The 18,091-nt window shown below is 42.8% G+C and overlaps 1 protein-coding gene across 7 annotated transcripts in view; it reads left to right on the top strand.

Moving 5' to 3' along the window:
- ARHGAP32 (Rho GTPase activating protein 32) overlaps positions 1-18,091 on the top strand; it is a 393,773-nt gene that overhangs the window by 317,678 nt on the left and 58,004 nt on the right. Inside the window, exon 1 of one of the 7 annotated variants that reach the window (XM_074936791.1) lies at positions 9,756-9,885. The exons of the other annotated variants lie outside the window; for them this stretch is intronic. The gene's annotated coding sequence lies outside the window, so the exon portion shown is untranslated. Of the gene's footprint in view, positions 1-9,755; positions 9,886-18,091 lie in introns of those variants that run through there. 7 annotated transcript variants of the gene reach the window in all.

The following is an 18,091-nucleotide window of genomic DNA, read 5'->3' as shown; positions in this document are numbered from 1 at the left end:
ATGAATAGCTGTGCGCACCAATTGCTTTGCTGCACTCTCCTGTGTGGACACTGTAGGCAGGAACTAAAAGGCTCCTAGTTCGCATTAATCTAATCCTGATTTGGCCTGGTTTTCTGTGGAATTTTAACCAGGAAAGAGACTTGCAGACAAATTTAGCGTATTTAGGTCTGTGTGCATCAGGGTAAACATAAATACAGTCTATATGCATGTGCATAGACAGAAGGAGAGAGACTGGTATTTTATACCTTATTGCAGTTTTTGTGACTTTATTCTGGCAACTAACATCAAGAAATAGAGTCCCACTGAAATCAGTGGGACTACTTGTGGAGTAAGGTAACATGAGCAATGTGGTAGAACTGGGCCATAAGCAGTGCTTTTTGCAAGCACCAAAGTACTAATAATAAAACGTGCCTTCTTTTCACACTCTATCTTCTTTTTCACTCTGCCTGCTCTCTATTCCAGTTTTCAAGATGGTCTTTTAAAGTGGATTTGTTTTTCTCACTTTTGTGTCAAAGTAAGACCTGAACCTTATAGCAGTCAGTTTGAGCTTCCAATCCACAAGTATTACAGTAGGTTTGAAATTAGGCAAAGGGCAGATTACCCTTCCCTGCTTTTCCTATTCTTTCATTATAGCACTGTGTACCTGTAAATTACTATGGGAGTCAAGCTGTGGAGTGGAAATACTTTCAGACAGATTTAACCACAGATGCATGGCACATACCTCCAGTCTGGTCCTGCTTTTGCATGTGGATTTATCAAGGGTTGTGCTGGTGCATACCTTGAATCTCCGATTACACCCTGGCCCCATGAAAATTCACACAGGCAGCAGAATGTCTGCTTAGTCTATCTGTCAGCAGGGGGTGGCACTTGGGCTCTGAATGTACATGCCTGCGGCTCTTGTGCTCTATTGGTTTAACATTAATGTTGCTACATCTCCAGAGAAAGTGAAAAGAGACTTAAACAGCAGGTCAAAAAGGGGACATTGTGTCATCTAAACCACGTGGGAGATAATAATCTTTGAGGCGTTCTTAGAGCAGTTAATTGTCCCTTGGTTTGTATGTGCCCCATTGCATATGTTTGGGGAGAATCCTTAAATTAGCACAGAAGAAGGCATAGTTTAAAATACTTTACAAGGTCTCCTACTACAGTCAATGACAGATCTAATTGTTTCTGTTAGAAGGCCCAGACACTGCTGAGGCAGGGTTTTCCTCTCTTTTCCAATGAGTTTAAACTTGCTGCAAGATATAGTTTGGACATTACTCTGGCTTTCAGGGCCCGCTTCATTAGTTTGTGAATCAGCTTGCGCATATGATTAATTCAGAAGGCTCTGCTGGTTTGAAGCTTCATTCGCAGGGTTTTATTTAAGGCCTGTGTCAACCTCATGCTTATTCTTTCTCAGGATTTAATCCTATAAGTACAGTGTGAATCTTTTCATTTAATTCTTGAATCAGTCTCTCAGGAACTTGCTTTGTTCAGGAAAAGGCAGATAAAAGTCTTCAGCTGTCTGCTTGATCCACCATTGGCCATATATCTTCCCAAACTACTTTTACCTTGGTCAGTGAAAAACACATGCATTGATTCATTTCTTGTAAACCTGGGCACGCAAGGCAGGCTATTCCACTATGGCTCCAACCACAAAGGGAGAACATAAGAGTGAGGCACTCCCATCAATCCCGAAATACTGTACGGCACCCAGACATCTTTATGGCAAATCTGCAGGGGCCCTGTGAGTGGGAATCCTGATTTTGTTCCCAAGCCTGCCTCTTCCTTAGTAGTGTGATGTTTTGCTTCTCTGCCTCCCCACCAGCTTTCAACTGTAATGTTAATGTCTCCCAAATTAGCTTATAAACAGGTTTCAGAGTAACAGCCGTGTTAGTCTGTATTTGCAAAAAGAAAAGGAGTACTTCATCGGATGAAGTGAGCTGTAGCTCATGAAAGCTTATGCTCAAATAAATTGGTTAGTCTCTAAGGTGCCACAAGTACTCCTTTTCTTTTTGCTTATAAACAGGCTTTTTCTGAGGCCTTGATTACAGGATAAGTGTGGCAAAACATGAAATGACACCGCAAAATAAGGTGCCTTCCTTCCATGGTTGAATTTGCCAGTTTGGAAGATGGAGAAGGTTACAAGGTGAACAGACAGCATGATGATTTTTTTAGCCACATGACTACTGTTAACATTAGCCCAGTCATATGAGAATGAACCCCAGTCAGATTAATCAAGGCACCTCTGCAGTTTTGTCACTGACTTCAGCAAGGTCAGAATTCCAACCTGGGTCTCCTAGCTTCCAGTCCCTTGTCCTAGCCGCTAGACTACACTGCCTTCCCGGTACTTCACCCTCTATCTGAAGTAAGAAGATACAGGGTCTGATTTGCCTCTCATTTATACATATTTTACATTTGTGATGTATATCCCTTGCCTTTCATGGATGTAGCAGAATGTGAACCATACTGTTCTGGTTTCATTTCATGCAAGTCGTTCATTTGTACTACCATTAGATATTTTGATCCATGCACAATAAATTGTCAGAGGAAAAATATAAGCCTTGGAAAAATTGTGGAAAATTAAATCAACACAATTGCGCCCATGTTAAACGTAATAAAAACCCCATGCCATGCCATGCCATGCAAGAATTTAGACTGCCTTGCAGTGTGAACATTTTGTGCGGCATTGCCTGTGGCATGGAACCGTGCTTTTGTCGTGTTGTCCAAGTTTCCTCAGGGCTGACGGCTCCACCTTTAAAGCACACATTGTAAACCACATAGTAAAATCTTTCCTAAAGCACTGTGATCATCATCAGAGAGATAATCCCCAGTTAATAAAACCACCATTTTAAATTAGGAAAGGAGTTAATGTTGTTTGTGACAGTCCTCTTGCATTCTCATTCCAGTTATCGGGAAGTAGGAGCATTTATAACATGCAGCCTTGCTTTTAAATCAAACTGTGTAAAATTGAATACTTAATTAATTCAGCCTTGCAGAATTCTTGCCTAAGGCAAGCTGTGAGTAATGTTTTGGTTCAGTGCATCATAGTTAAAGGGGATGAGTGGAGTTCAGGCCCAGCCAAGTATGTTTTCCTGAATATTTGTGTGACTGATATACCTGTCCTGTGTTTCTGTATTTCCTGTCTTAGCCTTGCTGATCTGAATTTTTAATTGAATTTACTTTCATTGTATTCACACCCCTTTTGTATGCATTTTCTACAAATGTTTTGGCAAATTAATTTGGTAGTAGGAATGTTTGTGTTAATTATAAGTGAATATTAGACAGTATTTGCAGAAATATAATTTTAAAGTCAGCATCATAAATATACACACAGGAAACCTCATTCTGCAAGTTAAACTCATCCAGGCAGAGAAAAGAAATATGATATTGTAATCTGCTTCCAACCAAAACAGCTCAAATTATGAATATCACACTGAGAACAAGCATTATCTGTAGGCTTGACTTGGTGAATGATTTTGAACAAATACATTCAAGAAAATTGTGAGTTGCTTGAGGACCATCTGTGAACAGTAAAAGAAACAAAATGTGTTGAACAAATTATTCATTGTGAATTGCTCACCCAGCCCTACTGTTTGCCAAGATGCCTGTGTAAACAGAAGCAGATTCCTCTTTAATCCCTCTGGCCTCCAGTTTGCTTAATTTATCCACAGATTCTACATCTCAGTTTGTGACCGCACTGTGATGTTAGACATTGCATTGTGTGACATCCCTGCATAAACTGGGTACATTCAGGAACAGACTGATTATACACAATAATAGTAATCAAATCAAATTTATTACTGTAGTATATTAGCCTTAAAATAATAATAGAGTGCGAAGACTAAAGGTGACACATGGTGAGTAGTCCCATTGACTTCACTGGAATTCTTGTAATACATAATGGCCTTGGCACTTAAATAGCAGTTTTCACCTGTAGATCTCAAGGCACAAAGGTTTATATTAGCCCCCATTTTACAGATGGGGAAACTGGAACCTGAAATAGAACTCAGATTTCTTGGCTTCCACTTCAGAGAAGCTGCCTCCTTTGTCTACAAGGGAACTCTCAGGGAAATTAATTCCAGTTAACTAGAGGTGCAAATTTAAAGTGGAATAGTTAAATCACATTAAACCCCTATGTGGTTATTCTCATTCAGAAGTAAAATTCGGAACTGAATTAAGGCCACTTAAATACCCCAGCGGGAATTTTTCTGCCATTGTAGGAATACCACCTCCCCGAACAACATTAGCTACATCAGCAGAAGCACTTTTCTGTCCATGTAGCAGTGTCTACACTGGAGGTTTGGGGGGGGGTTTTTTGGAGGGGTAGGGGTTTGAAATAGCTGTATCGCTAGGAGATGTGGGGTGATTGGGGTTTTGTTTTGGTTGGGTTTTTGCATCCCTGACCAATATAGCTATGCAGGTATAAATTCTTAAGTGTAGACCAGGCCTGAATATCCTGTATAGACAAGCTCTGAGTGAGTGTCCACAGAGTTTTAATGAAGTTTAACTAATCCACTTTAAATTCATACCTTCAGCTAATTCGACTGAATTTCCAGAGGCCTGAGTTACTATAATCATCCAGAGCAGTGGTGTGAAGAATTTAGAGTTCTTGGGTCTGACTTGCTAGCTGAGATGGGTGGATGTGACCAGGGCTATATTAAGAAAATCCAGGGCCCTGGGCACATAGCAAATGGGGCTCGCTGTGGCCCTGCCATGCCTTGGATCTGCCGTGTCAGGGGCCAACCATAACTCATTTTTGGGCAGCCTGCTCCCTACCTAGACCACCATTCTCTGATCTTCAGATGGGCTAGGGCAGTGGTTCTCAAACTTTTGTACTGGTGACCCCTTTCACACATCAAGCCTCAGAGTGTGACTCGCCTTTATAAATTAAGAACGCTTATTTATATTTAACACTATTATAAATTCTGGAGGCGAAGCGGGGTTGGAGGATGGAGGCCGACTGCTCACGACCTCCCACGTAATAACCTCGCGACCCCCTGAGGGATCACAGCCCCCAGTTTGAGAACTCCTGGGCTAGGGTCTGTTCTGGAGAAGGGAGAACTCAGTCCCCATCCCAGAAGATGACTTGTGTGGAGGCCCCTACCACCACCACCCCAGCAGAGGAGTGGCGAGGCGATGAGAACAAAGAACTTCCATCCATTGAGTCCTCTGCTGAGGTGATATCTTACTCATGTTCCCCCCGCAACCCACCCCTCATTGCAGCCAGGTATCAGAGTTAAAAGCTCATTTAGATGAGGGGCAGTTTGCACTTCGCAGAGCCATTGTTTCAGACAGTCTCCAAACTCACAGCAGGTCTACACTATAAACTTGCAGTGGTGCAGCTGTGCCGCTTTAGTGCTTCTGGTGAAGACACTCTAAGCCAATGGGAGAGAGCTCTCCTGTCAGCGTAATAACTCCACCTCCACGAGAGGCAGTAGCTATTTCAGTAAGAGAAGCTCTCCCACCAACATAGTGCTGTCTACACCAGGGCTCAGATCGCAGTTTCAAGGCTATCTCCACGATCATAAGGGCTAGAAACATTTTGTTTTTTAAAAATGAAAGCAGTGATTCTCATGTCATCATGTGACTCCAGAAGCTTGGGGACCCAAGGCATGTGCCTATGTTTTAATCTAGCCCTGGATGCAGCCATGTTTTAAAACTCCTATTCGAGGTAAAGGAGCCTCCTTTTACCAGGTTGTTACGGTTTGCCAGTGCTACTCAACTTCTCTGGTACATCTTTGCTCTCTTCAAATAAGTAGAGGCTCATGTTCTCCCTAAAGTATCATTAGTGGCCATGGGAGACTCTCCATAGGCTGCCAAGAACAGTAAGTAGGGTTTCCAGTTTGGGGTTAAAGCTGAAAACATCTGACCAAAGCCAACATTGGTCCTGGATCCGGTACTATTCAATGTTTTCATTAATGGCTTGGATAACAGAGTGGAGAGTGTGCTTATAAAATTTGCAGATGACACCAAGGTGGGATGAATTGCTAGCACTTTGGAGGACAGGATTAGAATTCACAATTACCTTGACAAATAAGAGAAATGGGTCTCAAATCGACAAGATGGAATTCAATAAAGACAAGTGCAAAGTACTTCAGTTAGGAAGGAAAAAATCAATTGCACAACTACAAAATGGGGAATGACTGTCTGGTTGCTAGATACTGCTGAAAAGGAGCTGGGGTTATAGTGGATCACAAATTGAATATGAATAGGCTTGACATAATTCGATTTTTAATTTTTTATCATTTTGATGGATAATATCAATGTTTATTTTAAAACATTTTTTATGATACTTGATTTAAATTTTCGCAGTTGTGGGAGATTATTGGGGGGGGGGGATGTCAGACAATAATTATTTAATTGCAGCAGATGTTGAGAACCAAAAAGTTAAAACTTTATAAACCATTAAAATGCAAATTGTCAACATCGTATGTCAAAATTTTAGTCCTAAATCAGACTTAAGTAAGTTCTCAAGTGGAATTTTTCTTACTTTGCCTATATGTAAATTTCACTTATTATCAATGGAAATACTTCGTCGGTTTGTTTGCGTACAGTGAAATCAATGTTTACCCATAAAAATCTAATGCTTCCAAGTCCAAATATGAGTCGTCAGCGTGATTCAGTGGCAAAAAAGGCTGATGTCATCCTGGAGTGTATTAACAGCAGTGTTGTCTGTAAGACACCTGAGGTAGTTGTCCTGCTGTACTCAGCACTTGTGAGGGCTCAGCTGGAGTACTGTGTGCAGTTCTGGGTGCTACACTGTAAGAAGAATGCATCAAAATGGAGAGAATGTGCATCAAATTAGAGCAACAAACATGAAAAAGGTTCAGGAAACCTGATCTATGAAGAAAGGTTAAAAAACCTGGGCATGTTTAGTCTTGAGAAAAGAAGACCGGGAGGGGAATGGGATTGGGGGAGGGATAGCTCAGTGGTTTGAGCATTGGCCTGCTAAACCCAGGGTTGTGAGTTCAATCCTTGAGGGGGCCATTTAGGGATCTGGGTCAAAAATTGGGGGTTGGTCCTGCTTTGAGCAGGGGGTTGGACTAGATGATCTCCTGAGGTCCCTTCCAACCCTGATATTCTGTGGTAATCTGTGGAAATTATAGTCTTCAAATATGATAAGGACTGTTATAAAAAGGACAGTGATCAGTTGTTCTCCATGTCCACTTAAGGTAGGATAAGTAGTAATGGGCTTAATCTGCAGCAAGGTTAGATATTAGGAAAATATTTCTAACTGTAACAATAGTTAAGCTCTGGAATAGGCTTCCAAGGGAGGTTGTGGAATCCCCATCATGGGAGGTTTTTAAAACAGGTTAGACAAACACCTGTCAGGGATGGTCTAGGATCTCTCGAGGTCCTTTCCAACCCTATGTTTCTATGATTTTGTAATAGCTTTTCATTAAAGCATACACTGAAAATACACGGAATTTACTACTATGCTGACGTGCCTTCTAGCACCCATTCAGCGAAAGTGCTCATGTGTGCATGCTAATGAAAACTGATAAAAAGAAGTCCTTATAGAGTGTGGATCTCAGGTTTCCAAGGGTCAACAGCCAGTGAGTTAGGTAATGTTATGGTCACCTGTAGCTGTGACTTACTTTTAGTCCGAGGAGCCATGGATTCCATGATTTTTATGTTCTGTTTTAGTTTATGATGTTTTCATAGTCCCGTATCTTGCCATTTTGGAATTGAGGATCAGTGAATGTGGTAGTAACATTGACCAAGCTGTTTACTGAAATCTTTGAGAGTGCCGAGTTAAACGGGAGGCTACGGACCATATGTTCATCATGGCTGGTGTAAATCAGCAGTGCTTTTAGTCAGTCAATCAAACCTTTGGAAAGAACCTGCAGAAGCTCAGGGTTTGTCTGCATGCAGTGGCACAGCTGTACCGTTGCAGCTATGCCTCTGTAGCTTCAGTGTAGACATTACCTACACCGACAGGAGGGCTTCTCCCGTCGGTGAAGGTCATTCACCTCCCCAAGAGGCAGTAGCTAGATAATTCTTCCCTTGACCTAGCACTGGAATTAGGCTGGTATATCTACGTCTGTCAAGGGTGTGGGTTTTTCACACCCCTGAGAGACGTAGCTATAGTCATATAAAATCTTAGTGCTGACCAGGCCTCATTCAGAGAATCTGCACTAGAGAAGAAGGGGCAGCTGCAGTTTTCTTCCCACCTTCCTGCAGGCTGCTTCAGAGCTAAACAGACAGATACTGTTTAGGCAGAGCTAAACAGACAGGTACTGTTTAGGCAGAGCTAAACAGACAGGCAAGTTTACTTCTAGCGTGTCAGAAAATGGTGGTGAGGGAAATATGAGGACATTTTTTTTTTAGTATTTTATGTAAATTTTCCAACCAGCTAGGGTTTTAACCTGTTACCTAAATGCTCTTTAGTGGGTTAAAAAATCGTGGTATTGATGTCAAAGAGAGTTGGCCTTATTTGTTTTCTCTTCTGCCAGGTGGATCCAAACAGCTGACTAACTGCAGAGCAGAAACCTTGAGTTCCCTGCTAATTGGATTAACAAAACCAGATCATCCATAGGGCTTGTCTAGAAAAGTTGCACCAGTGTAACCTTAAATTGATTTAAAATCAGTCTAGTTACACTTGTGCAAACACCTAATGTAGACTCACTTAAACTTGCTTAAATCTGTTTAATTTGATTAATTACCTGGTTAAAGTACTTAGAGGTGTGTTTTGACCTGGTGTTTGCAACCTTTGTGAACGGCTGTTCTCTGTTGTTTTTTAAAACAAATTGCAGGGGCTTTTAGTAAAGGGAAAGTTTAATTAAAAAAAAAAATTTCCAAGCCTGTAAAGAGTCTTGCCCCGTCCTCTGAAGAAGCTGGGACTGCCTCTGTTGAAAGCAGGATTCTGATACAGTGCAGCAATTCTTATGTTCCAGTGGACTTTCTCCATTGCTAGAGTAACACAAGACATGACACTGACACTCAGGAAGTAAGTGTGTGTGTGTGTGTGTGTGTGTGTGTACACGTGCCCACAAGTGAGAAAGGAACAGGGGAGATTTTTTTCCTGACTCATATCATTATTACTTATTTATTTATACAGCACCATAGGTATGCCTAACGCTTTAGCGACAAATAAAGGATGAAATCCCTGTCCTGAGCAGTTTACAGTTTAGGGAGGAAAGGGGATTAGTTTATTTAGATAAGATTTTCCATTAGATTTTCCACCCAAGACCACGTGGAGTGAGACTCTTACTATTACACCCTGCAGGACTAGAATTCCTCTGTGTGAATGCATGAGTCAGCTTTTTATTGCCCTCCCTTTCTGTTGATTAAATCATTTTTCTTATCTCTGGAGCCAAACGTATTGTCCTGTCAACAGGCCACTCCTTGTGCCTTACAAACCTGGGCCTGCTGGAATAAACAAAAAGTGGCAAATGAAGGGAACCCAGACCCAGGAGGAGGTAAACTAGAAATTCAACCATTTGGGGCTGTTGTCTGTGTAATAAGCAGTCATCTGAGTAAAAGGGTGGAGCTAGACTAGTGTAGCTTGTTTCACAAGTGTGAGCTTTGGGAGGGGCCTCTTGTGGAGTTTCAATCACAAAGCACAGCGTGTACTGCCTGAGACAGTGTGTGTGAGCCTCAGACTCAGAGGTTTTGCTGATCAGGAGACAAAGCCACAGCATGAGAAGCTGAGCTGGGACTGGGAGCCTGGGAGAAGAGAGGTGGGAAAGTTGAGCTGCGAGGGCATACAAGTGTGGTGGATATTTGAACTGGAAGCACTGTGCAGTGGAAAATGACCTTTCACTCTGTCTGGATCTAATCCTTGGTGGCTGGACTAGAGAGCTGAGCTGATTAAGAAACTCCATTGCTTTGTTAATGAGTTTTGTGGAGTTAGCCTGCCATTGCTGAGGTACTGATTTTCTGGCCTGCAGCAAGGACAAGGTAAGAGGTGCTTTTTGCCTTGCTCTGGTGTCTCTCCTGTCTAGGACTTGCAGGGTTTTTTGGTTCCCTTCACTACTTGTTGCTTAGTAGCTTGCTTGTTGTTTAATTACTGTTAGAGTTGGTAGTATTAATATTTACCATCTAGCAGCACACTGTTTGAATGCATCCGATGAAGTGACCTGTAGCTCACGAAAGCTTATGCTCAAATAAATTGGTTAGTCTCTAAGGTGCCACAAGTCCTCCTTTTCTAACGCGGCTGCTACTTTGAAACCTGTTTGAAAGAAGCTTTTTAACAATGGAGCATCAGGAATGATAGGTGTGGGTTTAAAATACTCTGGGCATTTGAATCATTTTACTCTGTAAATACCAGTTTGCTTTGTAATGTTTTCAAGGCACTGGGATGTACGGTACAGAACACTATGGCAGGAATTGGTCATCCAGGATTCAGGAACTAGAGGGGCCCAGGTGCCTTATTTCAGCTGCAGCAGCCGTATCTTACCTGACAATCTCTTTGCCCTCCTCTTCTAGATGAAAAATACCTGTTACTCGGGAATAGGTAGTGGAACTTGGTTGTCTGGGGCTGTAACTGCTGTATCTCGACAAACTTGTTTTTGTTTTAAGAGAAATAAGCTTCCCCTGGGATCCATGCCCTTGGGCAGATTGCTTGGCTCTGGAGTTCACTTGTCATGTCAACAAAATATTTTATTAAAACACACATGCGTATGCATACACGCATACGCACACAGCTTCTGTTAATTGTTGTAACTCCTGTTTTCTCTTCTGCACATATCTGTTCCTGGGTCCATTTTAATCATTTACCTTTACTGGGTCCCTAATGGTAAACAGAATTTTATTATACACAGAGGTAGGGTCATGAATGCATTGCAGACCACTAGAGCAGTCCTGAATTCAGGAACCGCATTTCCGACACCCATGAAAGTGCTCACTAAAACCCTAGAAGAGAAGGAATTTCAGAACGCATAAACTCCCAAACCATCCTCAATTTTCCTCCTTGTGCATATTGTTTGGATTGCAGCTATCCGAGTTAAGCCCTTTCTGCTCCTAGCAAATGTGCAGCTACACCTGGACGCAAAAAAGCCATAGGACTTGGAGTGTCTAAAATTTGAATTTCTATAAGTTCTGCATATCAGTTTCATCTTTTTTTTCCTTTCCTTTTAATTGCAACTTGAGGCAGGCAAATCGCCTTAGGGATTGCCTACCCTTCAGCCTACAGATCAGTGGTTCTCAACCAGGGGTTCACGTACCAATGGGGTACACAGAGGTCTTCCAGGGGGTTCATCAACTTGTCTTTGTATTTGCCTACTTTTACATCAGACTATATAAAAAGCACACGCGAAGTCAGTATAAACTAAAATTTCATACAGACAATGACTTGTTTAGACTGCTGTATCTACTATACACTGAAATGTAAGTACAATATTTATATTCCAATTGATTTATTTTATAGTTAGATGGTAAAAATGAGAAAGTCAGCAGTTTTTCAGTACTAGTGTGCTGGGACACTTTTTTGTTCTTTTATGGCTGGTTTTGTTAGCAAGTACTTTTTAAGTGAGGTGAGACTTGGGGGTACACAAGACAAATCAGACTCCTGAAAGGGGTACAGTAGACTGGAAAGGTTGAGAGCCACTGCTATAGATCACTGATACTATTGTCCCTAGAGGGGCTTGCATTTTTAAAAGTACTAGTCCACTGTGTGCTGCAGCTGGTGGGCAGTGAATGTACTGTCTAACAATAAAATCCTCATTGAAAGCAGTTAGCATGTGCAGAGCAGGCAATCGCTTGTCTCTGTTAATTTATTCACAATACCGCAATGAGGCTCTAGTCCAGTGGTGCCCAACCTTATTATACAGGAGGGCCACCCCATGTGAGGGCCAAAAATGATTCTGTTCTGTATGTATTTAGATAGAATCATAGAATATCAGGGTTGGAAGGGACCTCAGGGGGTCATCTAGTCCAACCCCCTGCTCAAAGCAGGACCAATCCCCAACTAAATCATCCCAGCCAGGGCTTTGACAAGCCTGACCTTAAAAATATCTAAGGAAGGAGATTCCACCACCTTCCTAGGTAACGCATTCCAGCGTTTCACCACCCTCCTAGTGAAAAAGTTTTTCCTAATATCCAACCTAAACCTCCCCCACTGCAACTTGAGACCATTACTCCTTGTTCTGTCATCAGCTACCACTGAGAACAGTCTAGATCCATCCTCTTTGGAACCCCCTTTCAGGTATTTGAAGGCTGCTATCAAATCCCCCCTCATTCTTCTCTTCCACAGACTAAACAATCCCAGTTCCCTCAGCCTCTCCTCATAAGTCATGTGTTCCAGTCCCCTAATCATTTTTGTTGCCCTCCGCTGGACTCTTTCCAATTTTTCCACATCCTTCTTGTAGTGTGGGGCCCAAAACTGGACACAGTACTCCAGACGAGGCCTCACCAATGTCGAATAGAGGGGAATGATCACGTCCCTCGATCTGCTGGCAATGCCCCTACATATATATCCCAAAATGCCATTGGCCTTCTTGGCAACAAGGGCACACTGTTGACTCATATCCAGCTTCTCGTCCACTGTAACCCCTAGGTCCTTTTCTGCAGAACTGCTGCCGAGCCATTCGGTCCCTAGTCTGTAGCGGTGCATGGGATTCTTCCGTCCTAGGTGCAGGACTCTGCACTTGTCCTTGTTGAACCTCATCAGATTTCTGTTGGCCCAGTCCTCCAATTTGTCTAGGTCCCTCTGTATCCTGTCCCTACCCTCCAGCATATCTATCTCTCCTCCCAGTTTAGTGTCATCTGCAAACTTGATGAGGGTGCAATCACGCCATCCTCCAGATCATTTATGAAGATATTGAAGAAAACTGGCCCGAGGACCGACCCTTGGGGCACTCCACTTGATACCGGCTGCCAACTAGACATGGAGCCATTGATCACTACCCGTTGAGCCCGACAATCTAGCCAACTTTCTATCCACCTTATAGTCCCTTCATCCAGCCCATACTTCTTTAACTTGCTGGCAAGAATACTGTGGGAGACCGTGTCAAAAGCTTTGCTAGAGTCAAGGAACAACACGTCCACTGCTTTCCCCTCATCCACAGAGCCAGTTATCTCGTAATAGAAGGCAGTTAGATTAGTCAGGCATGACTTGCCCTTGGTGAATCCATGCTGACTGTTCCTGATCACTTTCTTCTCCTCTAAGTGCTTCAGAATTGATTCCTTGAGGACCTGCTCCATGATTTTTCCAGGTTGTGATGTACAGTATTGTCTATTTAAAAATAAATAGAGATCAGTGCATAGAATGTGTATCAGAAAAAAAACAGTAAAGAACACATAACTAAACTAAAATGTCAACATGACGACAAAACGCTAATGAGTCGGCTGTTAGTAAATTGTGTTGAAGCAGGCCCCGGGGCCTTATAAAATGCTCTCGTGAGCCATAGTTTGGGTACCCGGCTGTAGTCCATTTTAAGGACTAAATAGCCTGCAAGAGGTTGTGATTTCTGACTGCAGTGCCCCCATGCCCCAGTTAAGTCAGGGCTCCATTGTTATAGACACAAGACAAACATAGTAAGAACAAAAAGAAAAGGAGTACTTGTGGCACCTTAGAGACTAACACATTTATTTGAGCATAAGCTTTCGTGTGCTACAGCTCGCTTCATCGGATGCATTCAGTGGTAAGAACAGTCCCTTTTGAAATTAAACCAGGGTATTAGTTAGATAAAGGAAAGCAGAAACCATGTGAAACAACTGTACAAAGCAATGCATTCCTAGGATTTATAAACCAAATTAAACTTGTTGCCAGTCACAGACATATTGGGCCTGATTCTCATGTACTCTAAGGCTCTTTTATACCACCCTGGCAGTGTAAAGGGGCTGTAAAGTGAGCATAGATGGAATTTGCATCAGCTTTAAGACCACTTCACTCTGCTAGTGTGGTGTAAGGTGCCTTTGTGTCTACACTGCAGCTGGGAGCCAGCCTCCCAGCCTGGGTAGACAGCCTTCTGCTAGCAGGTTTGCATTAGCTCACTAAAAATAGTGGTGTAGACAGCAACACTGTTGGAGGTTCAGTCTAGCCATGCAAGCTCAAGCCCTCCCTGTTGAAGTCTATGGGAGCTCAGTGTCTCTTAGGTCAGATATGCCCGACTTGAGTAAAGTGATCGTCTTATTTACAGTCACCTTGAAGAATGCTGGTAGAGAATGGAAAAAACAACAGGCCCTTGACTGCTATGTCTCCAATTCCAAGGCTGCTTACCGGGGGCCTCAGAGCAGGGAAATAGCCACTCTCTGGCTGGTAATAATGGAGCTGTGACGCCTGGTGGAGAGGGCAGGAGACCCGTGTTAAGCTCTGAGGGAAGGCACAGTGTCATTAACAGTATCGCACCATTCCACAGAGTCACCGAAAAGTCTGTCGTGACAGCTGTGCTGTGTCTTTTGAAAATGCACATACTGGGTTCTGATATCATACTCCTCCCCCTTCCAGGTGGGTCGCACATAGTCCATCCCGCCAGAGTAGTGGGGGTTCCTCCCCAGTCATCCCTCCAGTTCAGGACTGGGCTCCCGCCAAAGCCTGTCAAAAGCCTCTTTAATCAGCTTTGCTGGCGATCCAGCTAATTGTTCTCCTCTCCTCCCACTACCAAGATCTGAATGGGTTACAGTGTAAAGCAAGAGCACCTTGACTGGAGTCACTCCAGATTTATGCTCTTTTAACTGAAATGAGAATCTGATCCACCGTCCTCATTAGACTGGCTAGTGAAAGCTCTGGACTGGGAATTGAATGTGAATCCCGCACATGGAGGTCCTGAGCAGTGCTTCTGTGCCAGTCCAAGATGGCTGTGTCTACACTAGTGGGTTTTTGTTGGCAAATCTCCCGCTGTTGCATTACCATTTGTGCAATTCCACCGGTAGCAGCCACAATAGATGCAACAGTGGTGGACGTGGCTCAGCCGTTTACACTACTGTATCATGTGGACCTGCTCTTGAAGTCTTCAAATGAAGACAAAATGTGCTTTAGTCAGATACATGTTGTTTGACTTGATACGGGGTGAGTAGATTAGATGCTATGGCCTGTGTTATACAGGAGATCAGACCAGGTCAGTGGTTCTCAAACGTATTTGATCGCACCCCCTTTCTTTGTGTCTGTAGTAGTTTAAGGGCTCTCTCCTCCCTGCTGCCCCCCAGGTACATATACCGTTAAAAAAAAAATCAACACGCAGCTCTCACTAAATATTAAAAACAGTAAGGCATTGATTCAAACAGAGGCAATGATCCATTGTAATAAGAGCAAAAGCAAAACTGCAATTGAGGTCGATGCTTACAATTAAACGTGTACAACATGTTGTAGCAAACGGATTAATGCACAGATGGCAGTGATTTTGTATAATGCTCTACAAGCTTAACAGAAATATGTCAAAATTCAGAGTGTTATCTGAGGACCTGATATGTCTAGCGGAATCAGCGTTGCTAGTTATTTGTTGCGGTGGGTAAAATGTGTGCAGTTCCCCCTTCCCCAAAGCTTCTCATGCCCCCACCCCCCAGTTTGAGAATCTCTAGACTAGATAATCTAATTGTCCCCTCTGGCCTTAATATCTAAGAACAGACATAGATGACACAATGTTTAAAACTGCAGTACCTGGTTGACGTTGGCTCTCCCACCATTGGAGGTGTTTTGGTGGGAGATTTGCCGAACAATAGTACTGGTGATGAGGCTCAGTGGAGCATATTTGGTGTTGTCCCAATATATGCCTTCATAATATCTCCCCAATAGTTTGTGATCTGAGTATTGATTAGGCACTGGTTACTGTACTGTGCCTCTTCAATGCAAATAACTTCATCGTTAAACCAAGACTTGAGCACACATTTATCTGAAGGGTTTATGTATTGATATAGTGCATGCCAGGCCATGTTAAATCAAACATTGATGCTCTCCCAAGGTGAACACTTGGGATAGACCAACACTGTTTCCCTGATGGATGGATCAGACATTTAGCTGTGCTAATCATACGTTTATCAGAGGCTCAGAACGCTTTCAGATGGATCACTAGTCTCCAAGCTAACAGATAAAAGCAAAAGGACTGAATTAAACTCCACTACAGTGAGAAGGGATTTAACAAAGTGCAGCAGGACTGGGAGAGGCAGAAATTAGACATCTGCAGAAATCACCTGCTCTGCTGTCTCCTTTCTCTAATCCTTTTGTCTCCATTCCTCCTTTGTCTTTTGCCGTCTTCCAAACCATCCCTAGCCGCCACTGTGTGTTAAATGCCCTCCATACCCTCTCTTTAAATCATTCTCCTCTGGCAAAGCTTTCCTGTGCTGGTCTTCCCACTGATGTCTTCTTGCATTTGAACTGCTGCCCCATTTATTTTCCTGACTTGGACTGCAAGTCCTGCAAGGTAGGGACTTTGTCCTAGCTAGGTAAAGCCCCATGATGCTGCCATAAAAGTAAACAGGGCCCTGTTTGTCAGCACCAGTTTATATTCACAGATATATAAATATAAAAGTAGAGTAGGATGTAATGCCCTAACCTTTTCTGCCCACACTTCTGTTGGAAGGGGCACATTTTAAGCTACCCCTACACCCACCTTCTTCCCTTACCTTGGACCTTAGTTTAGAATCCCTAGCCAGGAAGATCAGACATGTCTCTGGCACATGAGATATAGCAGTTTCCTCTTCCAAGTACAAATTGCCCTTCTATGTAGGAGACCTACTTTTCTGACTCACTAACCTTGAGGATACTTCCCATCCTGTTACAAATCCTCAACCAGTTCTGCAGCATCTCTATATACAAAGTAAATAGGAAGCATCCAAACCAGCATCCTTGCCAGTGTAAATAGATCTGTCCGTTCTCAACAGCACTCTTGGGTTAAGTTAATAATATGGGCCTGATTTCCAGAGGTGCTGCTGAGCTTGTGCAGAAGTCAGTGGATGCTCAGTCCCTATGAAAATGAAGCGTGCGTGCATGCTTAAAATGTATGTATGTCTGTATGTATCTGTGTATGTTAGCATATATCAAAAGAAAGATGTTGAGAGAGGTAACTGCTGCTGGACAGATATAACATTAGTTTGCTGATTCATGGTTTTGGCTCTGATAGGGGAACAATGTGACCTAAATATTGGGGAAGTTGCTCATGTTCTCTGAAAAGTCTGGTGTAGACTGAGTGAGGAGTTAATGGCCATGGAGAGGATTTTCTGTGCTCAAGCTGGAGCTTCATCCCCAAATAATACCCGGACACTTACATCCCAGCCAAAGGCCGAGGAGATAAGGATATGGCCAAGGAGAACTGTAGTTTTGCTGAAGTAATTGCACATAGACTCTGCACCCAAAGGAGAAGTCTAACAGCGACTTATAAATAAGAGAAATCATGCCATTTATCATTTGTAATGACCTCATCTGCTCTTCCTGTTCACAGTGCCCACGTAGCAGCTTGGAAAATATTTATTTCCTACTGATTTTTTTCGTCTCTTTCACCATGATGAATGATGTTTGTTTGTTCATTGCAGTGTCATTAAACAAAATAATCTTTAAAATATGTAGCAACTTCTTCCACCACAAGGTCCTGCCTTAGCAGGTGTTGGCCCAGCCCTGGAGAAGTGCTGCAGCAGCAAGCAATACACAGTGTGTGTTTACTGAGCAATAAGTGAAACTGGTGAAGATTTTATAATTGGTGATGGAGGATTATTTTCTAGATTCCTGTTTCTATGGCATTCGAAGAATATATAGGGAAGCGATCCTGCAAATGCTTAGGACCAAGCACAGTGCTCACTAATGTGATTAGTGCCATTGTATTTATTTGTATTGTATTCGCTTCAACTTGAAGTCCGTGACACTACTCAGAGTAGTAAGCACTGTACTCAGTGGTAAGTGTAAATGTTTGGTTCTATAAAAGTTATTTTTAATAAGTCTTAAGGGAAAGCGGTCTTATCTCCATTTTACAGATGGGGAAACTGATGCACAAAGCAGGGTTGAGTAATTTACCCAGTGTCTCAAGGGGCCTAACAAAAGATCATTGAAGTCAGTGGAAGTCTTTGGAGTCAACTGAAGTAAATGGGACTACTCGGCATGTAAGGTTAAGCACAGGCATAAGTGTTTGCAGGAACACAGTGAGTCTTGGAATAGAAGAGCTAGGAATAGAACTCACAGCTCCTGACTTCCTGTTCTTTAGCCACAAGAGCGTGGTGCTACTTTTCCTCCCTCCACCGT

The sequence above is a fragment of the Natator depressus genome, chromosome 22, assembly GCF_965152275.1.
Source record: "Natator depressus isolate rNatDep1 chromosome 22, rNatDep2.hap1, whole genome shotgun sequence".
Lineage (NCBI taxonomy): Eukaryota > Metazoa > Chordata > Testudines > Cheloniidae > Natator > Natator depressus.
The sequence above is the reverse complement of the archived record's forward strand: the minus strand, read 5'-3'. Positions and strand labels throughout refer to the sequence as shown.